Here is a 13,481-nt window from a genome sequence, read left to right on the forward strand (position 1 = left end):
CACGAGAGATGGTTGCCAATTCACATTCTGTGTGCTTTATATACTCAGCGCGTGTTTAGTTCCCATCCCAAATTCCCAAAAATGCTACAGTAGCCATCACATCGAATCTTACGATACATGCATGGAGCATTAAATGTAGATAAAAAAACTAATTGCACAGTTTAGTTGGAAATTACGATACGAACGTTTTAAGCCTAATTAGTCCATAATTGAATACTATTTGCCAAATAAAAACGAAAGTGCTACGATAGCCAAATTTTCAACTTTCACCCAACTAAACACGCGCTCAAATCAAATGTCATCAGCGCTCCAGCTGGGAATTCCTCCAGTTTGCACCAACTCAAATAGCGCAGCCACTGCACAGCTTCCTCCTCCCCAAGGCACTCTCTCTCCACCATAGGTCAACAAGAGAGCAGGCACGCTCTCGTGCTCATGCCCTGGCCACACGAGAGCAGGTCTGCCGGTGTGCGTAAGACATGATGAACACGTACATGTCTCTCTCCTTGGAGCGCAGCAGCAGCAGCAGCGTGGTCCGCGACGTCGCCACGCCCGCGCCTCAGGCCAGCGGTGCTAGTGCCTCGTCGTATCCACGCGCGGGCGCGGGTGGGGGCATGCTGGGCACGTCGCTCTCCCTGGCCAGCGCCGCGGCGGCGGCGCACGGGCACGGCCAGTACCTCGCCCTCAACGAGGACGACTCCCTGGACATGGTCCTCTTCGACGTGCTCCGCGAGGCATCCGGCTCCGCTGCGGCGCCCGCCACCAACCAGCCGCCGGCCTCGTCGCTGCCTACGCTGAAGGCGGCGCTCGCTTCTGGCGCCGCGCGCAAGGGCGGCGGCGGCGGTGGCAACAGCAGGGCCGCGCACGCACCGAAGGCGGCCACAACGGGGCGGCACTACCGCGGGGTGAGGCGGCGGCCATGGGGCAAGTACACCGCGGAGATCCGTGACCCAGCGCGGCACGGGGCGCGGCTCTGACTCGGCACCTTCGCCACGGCCGAGGAGGCCGCCGCGGCGTACGACCGCGCTGCGTTCCGCATGCGGGGCGCCAAGGCGCTGCTCAACTTCCCGCCGGCGGTCGCGGGCTGCTGGGGTGACGGAAGCCAAGCGAACGGCGAATGCGATCTCAAGGAAAACGGGTCATTGGCAGCTGATGACCCTCCTGATAATGAATGTTTCTAAGCATTAGTCAGTCCGTTGAGCAGAGTGGCATGGTAGCGTAGCGATCGCTCTTCTCGTTGTAAGGACATGCCATGAACTGTGACGGGTTGAATTTGAGGGGATAAGATAGCCATACAACTCCACTGTTTCTTTTTGTATTTTGAGATCCTTCAACATTTGGTTTTGGGGGCGAACGTGCACGATCTTATTTTTGGATATATTTATTATTATTAATCGTGAATATATAGAAAGGCCAAGATGAAAACATGAATGCTTAGTTTAATGAAGATTTCTCAGTGTGAACAAATGCTGAGTACAGAATCAGCCAACCAAACCAAATTCGAAGTGGTTGCATTCTTACCCGGATTTTAAGAACCGAACCGGATTCCAATAGGATGCAATGCCAACTAAACACGCATGTTGGGGTTCCTGAGTCCTGACCCCTGAATGTTCGCTCACGGAATCACGGATAATTTGGTGCGTCGAGAAAGAAACATCTGACGTGATGCCTCGAGATGACCGGTGGTCATCTGGAACTTGCGGAGAACAGAGATGTTACGGATCCACGATTGAGTCCACTGCCCGTGTAACTCTGGCAACTTTCTTTAAACCAAAACAAAAATTCAAAAACATTTTTTATAGAACATTCGCCGTCCCATGGCCCACCGTCTGAGTGACCTCAGGAGTGACGTCATCGTACCACTGGCAACGTGGGAATCCATGCTTCACCCACTTTGACAGGATTTTCTTTTTGAAAAATCTTTGACAGGAAATTTCAGTCCTGCCAGTTTCCACCTTCCCATTGCCCAATGTCAGGTGGACAACAGTATGAACTGTCCATACAAATTGCGCGTGTTTAGTTAGGTGAAAGTTTGAAATTTAGCTACTGTAGCACCTTCGTTTTTATTTGGCAAATAGTGTTCAATCATGGACTAATTATGCTCAAAACGTTCGTCTTGCAATTTTCAACCAAACTGTGCAATTAGTTTTTTTTTCGTCTACATTTAATGCTCTATGCACGTATTGCAAGATTTGATGCGATGGCTACTGTAGCACTTTTTGAGAATTTGGGGTGGGAACTAAACACGTGTAATAACAAAGACATGCAGACTAGTACACCAGAATTCACCACCAAATTTCGTGGGGTATTTTGAGGATTTACCTCTCCATTCTTCAGCACAGCAGAAATCTAGACATGCGCTTCATTAAGAGTAACTCCAGCAGGCCTCTACTTGAGCTAGGAAATAGGAAATTTGATGACAAGCCTGAGTAGCCAATCTTTTCCCTTAATAAAGTATCCCGTTTCTTGATGGGTTCATAGAGAACCTTGAATACTTAGCTGATTCAATTTGCATCTGGCGGATTTGATCGTTGGAAATAACCTCAATGGTCCAATCAAATGGGATAGATACCATGAGGTCCAATTCACATCGTAAAATGAAAATAAAATATTGCTAAAAAATGGAAACACAATGTAGTCAAGGCAACAAGCAACTGGCCTGAATGTATGACAGGCCTGCTATGGAAGAGGCAATTGTAGTAACAAGCAATAAAGTCAAGGAGCTGAGATACCTGAATGTATGACAGGCCTGCTATGGGCAGACCCAGTACCGGAGGCTCCCACATGAGTGGGGTCTGGGGAAGGGAAAAACCGAGGCAAGCCTCCCCCGCATATGGATGCCAATATTATCTTTGAAAATTTACTACTCGGGAAAATTGTTTGTGTAGCACGATAGAACATCATTTTCAGAAAATACCACTAAAAGATCTCCATCACGTCAAATATCACCCAAAGAAAATACTAACCGGGAGACCTTTTCATGTTATTTTCTAAAAATGATGTTCTTTCAATGCTACAAAACCATTTTCTTCTTATTGATCTATACCCATTCATACACAAAACCTGTTTGTTCTATGACATGACTTAGAAAAAAAGATGATTTAAGAAAAATAGTTCTGACATACAAAAAATGGAAACTATAATCACTCCAAGAAGGAAGCTTAACAAAAGGTAACATACCAATTGTTATTCATTTTCATAAGCGATTGGGTCATAATTAATGTCAAATCCCACATTAACTTCGTAGCGAAAAAACCGAAAAAATTACGATTCCTATCCCACATTTGTATCCTTCTATAATAGGTGGTACTCTATGTTAGACCATGGGTGCAGAAAAGAAGGCAAAGCAACCCTCAAACTCTCAACCTCTAATTACTGCATATTCCAATTCACTAGAGGAAGTGCAAATCAATAGGTTCAGCAGCTTTAGCGAGCAATTCATTGAAGGCCCTTGATTGTGATTATTTTGGATAGTAAGATGCTCCTCTTGTACCTCTAGAAAAAAATTTGTCAAGGTTAGAAACATGTTACCTTAATTTTGCAGCTAGATTCTTAGCTGTACAAGCCCGAAAAAGGATCTCAGGCACAACGGGAGAATTCAAGAGAATGTTGGGCAGAGAAATAAAGTTTATCTTTTTCCTCAAGTGGATAAAGCATTCTGTAATGAAATGAGCTTGGTAAGCTACCACATAGGGTAGTCTTGCTAACATTAGTTCCATAACAGCTGTACCTGAAGTACATAATGCTGCTCTACTAGCCTGTAAAAGGAAGCATTACCTTCTTAGTTCACTCAAGGGATGCTGAAAGTGCAATCAAATTTGCAGTAGCATCTAGCAATTAACTGCAACAACAAAGTTACATGATGACAGTTTGCACAGGCAGACCTAGCTGCTTAAGTTACAGACACTTTCGTTGGTCTGAATCTTGGTTGAAACTGGCTGAAAAACACCGTTCTGGCTGAATTGTTGTGAGAGAAAAACACTGTTCCGGCTGAAAAAACAAGCCGAACAAGTCGAATATGGGGTAAGCCAAACGGGGCCTAAAAGTTAAACTGTGAACCAGGAATTTCTCATTAGCTCTATTTGTTATACTTTACTTGATTGGGTCGAGATGTAGCAGATGCTAATGAGGATTAGATAATCTATAATCATACCAACATGTGTACTCCACACATCTCAAGTAGGTCTGAACCAGCGGCGGATCCAGGAAATATTTTAGGGGAGACTGAACAACACTGTTGCTCGATCTTAAGTCTCAGCCCCCTACACTATAGAACTTTGCCTAAAAATTTATAGGGGCTCTACAGTAATTTGCACTGCTTCAGTTTGGGTAGGGAGGGCTTGAGCCCCCCCCCCTGCTGGATCCGCCCCTGGTCTGAACCAATTTTGCGAACCCGCTACAAGTCTACTCGCGTCGCCGCTCTCGCCCGCGCGGGGCTGCTCTTCCATAGAGCTCCACGTTGGCGCCGACGATAGAGCTGGAGGCCGAGGTCTCCCCCAAATCTCCGTGTATACCGACGGGGGATGTGGCAGCTCCGGCTCCGTCCCCAGCCGCGACGCCTTTGAACCACGACACCTTCATCAGCAAGCTCTCCCGTCGGACAGTAGGCCTGCTGCCAGTCCCCACCATCAGCAAACGTCGCGCAAAAGCTCTGCCACCTGGTGAGACTCCACGGCATAGTCAACGTCTTGCGGGGGCAGTGGCTGAGTTCCAACCGGCGGACTGGGCAAGGCGGTCGAAAAAGAAGGTTATGCGCTCGCTGGAAATCATTAGTGAGCAGAATGGTGTCTGTCAGCAGGCTGAAGAGGAGTATTGCAAGCTTTTTGAAAACCCACTTCCTGACATCCATCTGATTGGTTTGGCTGCCCTGTTCAACTGGTCCATCCCCGAGTTCTGTGAGGATGATGATCAAGTTGGTGAAGATGTAGTAGCCACATAAGCTGCTCTGGTTGTGCTCTTGGTCGTTTTTTCACAATCTTGTAATGGATCCAGCTAAAATTTTAATTTGGAATGTAAGGGGCCTCAATTCTACAGCAAGGCAAGATTCTCTCCGCACTCTTGTGGAAGCTTCCCGGTCAGATATTGTGTGCATCCAGGAAACAAAAATCTCTACGTCAGCCAGGCGAGTGATCCTGTCTGCTCTGGGGACTGATTTCTCAGAGTTTGCTGAGCTCCCCTCTGTAGGTGCTAGCGGTGGTATTCTTGTTGCTTGGCGTCGTCATCTTGGTACTGCAGGGGCCTACCATGTGAATAACAACAGCGTAACTGTTCAACTATGCCCGGTTAATGGTGTTTCCTGGTGGTTAACCTGTGTGTATGGTCCTCAGGGCATGGATGAGAAAATCTAGTTTCTACAGGAGCTGAGAGATATCAGAGGGGGCTGTCCTGATCCACGGGTTCTTGTTGGCGATTTCAACTTGATTTACAAAGAGGAAGACAAGAATAATGATAACTATAACCGAGCAATGATGGGTCGTTTCAGACGTTTAATTAATGATCTTGCTATCAAGGAAATTCCTCTACATGGTCGAAAGTATACATGGTCAAATCAGCAAAATAATCCTACTTTGGTAAAGCTGGACAGGGTGTTTTGTTCAGTGGACTGGGAGGATCTTTTCCAAAACTGTCTGCTGCAAAGCATGGCTTCGGAGGACTCAGACCATTGCCCTCTTTTGCTTGGACTTCAGGATAATAAATCAGGTCGCAGACGCTTTCATTTTGAAGCTTTTTGGCCTAAGCTTGAGGGGTTTCAGGAAACTATAGCAGCTGCTTGGGCCTCAGTGCCGGCTGGTCCTTGTCCTTTCTCCACCTTGAACCTCAAGTTCAAAGCTGCCACTAAAGCTTTACAGAGTTGGAGTGATAAATCAGTGGGTCACCTTAATTCTCAGCTAGCCCTTGCCCGTGAAATCCTCCATCAACTGGAGATCGCCCAGGACAGTCGCACCCTTTCACCAAGAGAAGACTGGCTGAAAAACAATCTTAAGAAGCATTGCCTTGCTCTTGCATCCCTCAAGCGGACAATTGCCCGTCTTTGCTCAAGAATTGATTGGGTACGTGATGGGGACGCCAACACAAAGTTTTTCCAACTCCATGCCCGTCACCGCAAGAGGAAGAACTTCATAGGCAAGCTGGTTTCAGGTGACCAGATCTACACCAAACATGAAGACAAAGCAAGATTGTTAGATGAATTCTATGAGGGCTTGCTTGGGACAAGCCTGGACAGAGCGCGTATTATCAACCTTGATGCGCTTGGGATCCTCTCCCATGATTTGGCTGATCTTGAGCTCCCTTTTACTGAAGAAGAGGTGTGGAAAACAATCAAGCAACTGCCTCCGGACAAAGCGCCCGGTCTAGATGGTTTTACTGGCAGATTTTACAAGGCTTGTTGGCCGGTTATAAAGAAAGATATTATGGCTGCAGTTTCTGCTGTATGGAGTAGGAGATTTGTTGGTTTTGAGGTGCTTAATGCAGCTTACATCACTCTTCTACCTAAAAAGGAGGAAGCTGAGCAACCACAAGACTTTCGACCTATCAGCTTGGTACATAGTTTTGCTAAGTTGATCACTAAAATGTTGGCGAATCGACTTGCATGTCGGCTGTAGCAGATGGTGTCTCCCAATCAAAGTGATTTTATGAAAGGGCGTTTCATACAGGACAACTTCATGCTAATTCAGCAAACGGCAAGATTTCTCAATCAACAAAAGTAGCCCAGAATCCTTCTAAAATTAGACATCTCAAAGGCCTTTGATTCAGTTTCTTGGCCTGTCGATACGGGACCCATGGGGTTTCCCACGGAGAAGAGAGAAGAAGATCTAGTCCAACTAGAATTCCCTACATGTAATCCTACTAGAACTAGTTACACGTAATCCTACTAGGATCTCTACTTTGTAACCGACTAGGACTCCCGCCTCTCCTGGACTATATAAAGGAGGGCAGGGGTCCCTAGATCGGCACCGACACACATAACCGACAGAACTCACAACCACAACATACTTCACAACACAACAAATAGCGCAGAGCACAATATACTATCGACACCAGACTGGACGTAGGGCGCCGTGACTTTCCGGCACGCCGAACCAGTATAAATCGTTGTCTCCCTGCGTTTACCATCGAGTTCCTGCAAACGTCGATATCCCTCCGAACAAATCACCGTCCCGGGTACCCCGTGATGGGTTGCCGGTGGTAAAACATCGACAGCTGGCGCGCCAGGTAGGGGTTCTCGGCATTTTGCGTTTGAGAGCTCGGTGGACCTCAAAGATCAACATTCGCCGCGGCACTCGTCGGCCCTGTCAACAACTCTCTACGGCTCTCATCAGCTTCGTCGACAACTCGCCGCACTCACGTCTCAAGCAACGATGGGACTCCCCTGGACTTCTGTCAACTTGAGATCCATAGTGCGTTCACAAAACAGGGAGCCATGCAGCCACACACGTTCCTCCATCAATATGCATCTGGTAGAAGACGTCAGCACAGTCTGACCGTACAGCAAGATTGTCTACAAGCACACCAGATGATACAAGTCTAACTCCAACTGCTCCCACTAAGTCCGATTACAATCAGACTATTGCTCAGTTTCTAGCACATGATCGGGATTCGATCAGGACAGGGCAGAGTACAACCACGACATGCACATATGACGTCCGGGAAGCAATAGCAAGCAAAAGATTAAGATATATGCATATATACACTGAATACACATGTACATACGGATCTGCATGCAAGCAAATGAGGAAGCCATCAATTTACTGGACGCATAAATCATGATGGGATACGAACGATCTAACAAGGTGCAAGCACACGTCAAGTCATATACAGGCTGACATCACATCTACAACTCTGAAATATCAAAGCCAAATCAGAACCAAGCCACGAGCAGGCAAGGCCAAGGCGTTTGTGCACTATTTATGTATGTGCACGCACGTACATATCAAGGCTCGTACATGATGCGTACATTCCTGTCGACAAGCTGTTCTGGCCGGCCAACAAGCAAGCCATCCGACCGGAAGCAAGCAGGCCACTACGACAACCCGGTAATAGCGCAACACTCTCCGAGTACTCCACGACGACGACATATTCTGGCTACCACTACAACAACCCGCCGACTCTGCCACGGTGCTCAAGGACTACCTCGACTACTACTCAGAACCAACAAACTAGTCGGTGACGAGTTCCGGATGCTCGACGTGTCTACAACCAACTGCTCGGACATGGTATCCAACTACTCGTCCGAAATACCCAGCAACTCGGCTGCGGCGATCGACAACGCGGCCACGAACCAAGCTAAGTCACGTCTCATTTTTTATATATTCCGGATATTATTCGTATGCCTCTGTGGCCATATCATCTTCCCTTAACGACTGTTAATTTTCTCGGATAGTAAGCCTTAATTCGTGAAGCTTGTTTTCTCGAATGGATGGTCACGTCAATGAACCTCTGAACCATACGCATGGTCACGTCAAAGAACCTCTGAACCATACGGGTGGTCACATCAATGGACCTCTGAACCATACGCGAGATTTAAGTGCTTAAACGTAACAGGCTACTACCCAGGAAATTAACCAACCTAGCAAGGGAAGACACAAAAAATCATCATGCGAGCAAACATAGTGCTCTAAAGTCAAATCATCATGCGAGCAAACATAGTGCTCTAGGTCTTCTCTTAACGGTCGCCGAATTCCTTAGGTAGAACACGCCTTAATCCGTGAAGCTTGTCTACTCACATGACCTGAGAAATTTGCATGGCCTAGCAAGAGCAAGACGCAAAAAGTTTATATACATTTCATAATGCTAGGGCCCGCGCCTGATTGATTATTCAAATATGGGACATGCTCCCGACTTCATATCCAGAATGTCATTTACAATATATTTTTATGTTTAACATGCAGGAGAGCTATATCTATACCATGAGATCGGAAAAAACACGCTCTTGAGAGCTATTTTACTCAGACAAGTCCAGAAATAACCTGGTTTGATAAAAAAGAACGCCAATGAGGTACGGCAAGAACCAAGACAAGCTCAGAAAGAACCCGGATTGATCAAAAAAGAACCCCGACAAGGTGCGGCAAGTACCAAGACAAATTCAAAAAGAACTCGGATCGATCATAAAACAACCCCGAAGAGGTGCTGCAAGTACCAAGACAAGTTCAGAAAGAACCTGGACGAAGTGCAAACAACCTGAAAGAGGTACATCAAGAACCAGAGAAGTCTAGAAATGACCTGGATGAATAAAAACAACTCGGAAGAGCATCACGGCTCAGTCAAATTAGAAAACAACCCGGATAAGGTACATACAAGTTCAGAAAGAACTTGGACGAAGTGCAAACAACCTGGAAGAGGTACATTAAGAACCAGAGAAGTCTAGAAATGACCTGGATGAATAAAAACAACTCAGAAGAGCATCACGACTTAGTCAAACACTAAGCTCGGGGGCTCGGCATTCGCTTCAACTACGCCCGAGGGGCTCGAATTCAAGGATAAAAGACCAAGAATACAAGTACTCAAGACTACAACAAAGACAACACATCAAGACCCTTCATCCGATTTCTATTCTAAAGAAAAGTACTCGGAGAAGGTACATAACCCCCCAAAATTTTTTGAAGACAAGAATCTGGACCCTCCAACTTTTACAAGCAAAAGCAAGAGGCTCGGGGGCTACACTCAGTGAGTGCAATTTTTATGAAAAATTGCACCCACCGAAAAAGAACTCGAAGCAACCAAAAAGACTAAAGGGACCCTCTGGCTTCTTGTCCCAACAAGCAAGAGGCTCAGGGGCTACACTCACTGAGTGCACTTTTGTCCAAAAGTGCACATCAGCCGAAGAAAAGACAAAGAAGACCATCTCAAGGTTTCACTTCAAGAACCTGGAACGGATTTACAACAACTCAACGAAGACCAAGAAGAACAAGAAGGCTTCCGAAGCTCATCCATGAGATGCTCGAGGGATTGTCGATACGGGACCCATGGGGTTTCCCACGGAGAAGAGAGAAGAAGACCTAGTCCAACTAGGATTCTCTACATGTAATCCTACTAGAACTAGTTACACGTAATCCTACTAGGATCTCTACTTTGTAACCGACTAGGACTCCCGCCTCTCCTGGACTATATAAAGGAGGGCAGGGGTCCCTAGATCGGCACCGACACACATAATCGATAGAACTCACAACCACAACATACCTCGCAACACAACAAATAGCGTAGGGCGCAATATACTATCGACACCAGACTGGACGTAGGGCGCCGTGACTTTTCGGCGTGCCGAACCAGTATAAATCGTTGTCTCCCTGCGTTTACCATCGAGTTCCTGCAAACGCCGATATCCCTCCGAACAAATCACCGTCCCGGGTACCCCGTGACGGGTTGCTGGTGGTAAAACATCGACATGGCCCTTTTTGCTTGAGGTTCTGCAGCACTTAGGCTTTGGCCAAATCTGGAGGGACATAATCAGCGGGTTACTCTCCTCCTCTTCTACTCAAGTAATTTTGAATGGGATACCTGGGGAGCGTATTTCCCACCGGGGAGGACTAAGGCAGGGTGGCCCGTTATCACCCATGCTTTTTATTCTTGTTATGGATGTGTTGGGACATATGGTAGCCAAGGCAGCCGCTGATGTTTTGTTGCAGCCACTATCATCTCGTGCTCTTCAACATCGTATATCTCTCTATGCCGATGATGTGGTTCTTTTTCTCCGGCCGGAGGTAACAGATATTGCTGTCATAATGAACATCCTCCAACTTTTTGGTGATGCTTCAGGTCTCAAAACCAATTTGCAGAAAAGCAATGTGTTACCAATCAGGTGTGGGCATACAGAACTGGCCTTGGTACAGGAACTTCTCCCCTGTGCGCTCATGGATTTTCCCTGCAAATATTTGGGGTTGCCTCTCTCTCTCTCAAGAAGTTAACTAAGGAACAAATCCAACCTACTATAGATAGAATAGCTGATCAGCTTCCGGGATGGAAAGCAGACCTCATGACATGGGGGAGGACGAAGGATTCAGGTGCAGTTTGTCCTCACAGCTATGCTTATTTATTTGGCAATGGCAGTTGATTTCCCACCATGGGCAATTAAAGCCGTGGACAAACTATGGAGAAGTTTTCTTTGGAGGGGCCGCAAAGATGCTCGTGGAGGACACTGTCTTGTGGCTTGGGGAAAGGTTACCCGTCCACTTGAACTAGGTGGGCTTGGCATTTCTGACCTCAAGCATCTTTGTTGGGCACTAAGGATGAGATGGGTTTGGTTTAAAAAAATTGAACCTCATCGCCTATGGGCAGCCCTTCCTATTCAGATCCCAGGCCAAGTTTATGCCTTCTTCTCGATAGCCGTTATATCGGAAGTGGGCAATGGGAATCACACTTTGTTCTGGACTGATCATTGGATCCATGGACAGTGTATCGCTGACCTTGCACCGAGACTACTCGAAGCCATCCCGAAGAGAAGGGTGAAGCAACGTACGGTACAGGAAGCTCTTACTAGTCGCAACTAGGTTTTGGATATTAAGGGAGCCTGCATTGTAGGTGTTATTGTCGACTTCCTTCATCTCTGGGAATTGCTGTACAATTTTGAGTTACAGCCTGATGTTGAAGATGTCCACATATGGCGTTTCTCTGCTAGTGGGAAATACTCAGCCAAGTCTGCCTATGAGGGTTTCTTCCAGGGATCTACTGAGTTTGGTCCATACGAGAGGATTTGGAGAACCTGGGCACCGCCCAAATGTCGTTTTTTTGTTGGTGGCCCACAATCGGTGCTAGACAGCAGATCGCCTTGCGTGTCGTGGGCTGCCTCATCCTGTGTAGTGCCCTCTCTGTGATCAGGAGGATGAGACTATCAACCACCTCCTAGTCTCCTGTGTCTTTGCTAGACAATTTTGGTATCTCCTTTTGAGATAGGTCGGCCTACACTCCTTGTCACCACAGCCTTCTGATTCTTCCTTTGATATATGGTGGGAAAAGGCTATTCGAGCAACAAGTGGATTAATGCAAAAAGGTCTCAACTCTCTTATTGTGCTAGGTGCTTAGACTCTTTGGAATCACCGGAATCGTTGCGTTTTTTATGGAATTACCCCCAACCTTGGACGAGCTCTCTCCCTTGCTGGAGAAGAGCGCCGGTTGTGGAGTGTAGCAGGAGACAAGGGTCTGTCCTCCTTGACACCCCCTCTCTTTGGTAGTTAGCTTAGTGATAGTGTTTGGTCGCCTTTTGTCCTTGTCAGGCGCGAATGTTATTTGTGTGGGGTTGTGTGTGGTGTGTGTTGTAGGGCTCTAGCCCTTTTCTTTCTTCTTAATATAATGATGCGCAACTCTCCTGTGTTTTCGAAAAAAAGGTCTGAACCAATTGATTGTGAGATACTATCTGGCCGGTTCGGTTCCAACTTCCAAGAGCTATTACTTAATAGCAGCATGTGTATCTTTGAATATGTTGCAATTAACAAACCAATGATCTATCCTCGTAGCCCAGGAGCACCATCGATGTGCTCCTGTCCTCCACTTGGTGAGGACCGGCTTCGTCTTCCTGACGTGGCCGATATAGCCGAATGTTCGGAGGAAGGACATGCTCGGCTTGCGCCCATACAAGCTTCGAACGACATCTTGCCCTTCAAGGCCTTGGTGGGCATGCGGTTGAGGATGAACACCGCCATGGTCACCGCCACACCCCAGAACCTTGCCGGCATGCTCTTGGCCTTCATCATGGATCGAGCCATGCGGACCACCATCTGGTTCCGCCGCTCCACCACGCCATTCTGCTATGGCGAGTACGGCAGGATGTTGTGTCACACCACACCCTGATCCGCGCAGTATGCAGCGAACTCCACCGAAGTGAATTCACCGCCGCGATCAGTCCGCAGCATGCGCAACTTCTTGCCGCTCTCCGCCTCTGCGCGCGCCTTGAACTTTTTGATCGCCTCCACCGCCTCGTCCTTGCTCGTCAGGAGTTGCAGCCACATATAGCGACTGCAATCATCCACGAGCAGAAGAAAGTACCGCCGACTACCGTTTGTGGCTGGCGTGATTGGCTTGCAGAGATCGCCGTGGACGAGCTCGAGAGCGTCCACCGTGCAATACTTGACCGTCTTTGGGAACGACAGCCTCCTCTGCTTCTCGGCCAGGCAGCTATCACACAGCTCGCCTGCATGCGACGTCGTTATCAGGAGAGTGGCCTCATCATCCTCATCAGCCTACGTTAAATGAGCCTCAGCCTTCTTCTCCTGCTTGCGATTTGGGCACTCCTTTGCCCAATGGCCCGTCTTTCCGTAGCGTCGGCAGGCGTTGGGGTCGACCTTCTTCTTCTTCGAAGAAGCCTTACCGCGACGCTTGCCATCGCCACCACGGCTGGAGGAGGCTTCCCCGGACTTCTTCATCCGGGTAGCCCACTCCTCCTCTGACAGCAGCAGCTTGCCGCTGTCCGTCGTTGTTGTGGTCCGCTCCATGCGCTCGTCCACCGCACGCAGACGGCCTGTCACATCCTCAATGGTGAGGGTGGACAAGTTCAG

At 47.8% G+C, this 13,481-nt stretch overlaps 1 pseudogene; it reads left to right on the forward strand.

Annotated features, from left to right (window-relative positions):
- The first annotated feature begins 238 nt into the window (after positions 1-238).
- Positions 239-1,674, forward strand: LOC136453243 (ethylene-responsive transcription factor 1A-like; annotated as a pseudogene).
- The last annotated feature ends 11,807 nt before the right edge of the window (positions 1,675-13,481 follow it).

The sequence above is a fragment of the Miscanthus floridulus genome, chromosome 5 (assembly GCF_019320115.1).
Source record: "Miscanthus floridulus cultivar M001 chromosome 5, ASM1932011v1, whole genome shotgun sequence".
Lineage (NCBI taxonomy): Eukaryota > Viridiplantae > Streptophyta > Magnoliopsida > Poales > Poaceae > Miscanthus > Miscanthus floridulus.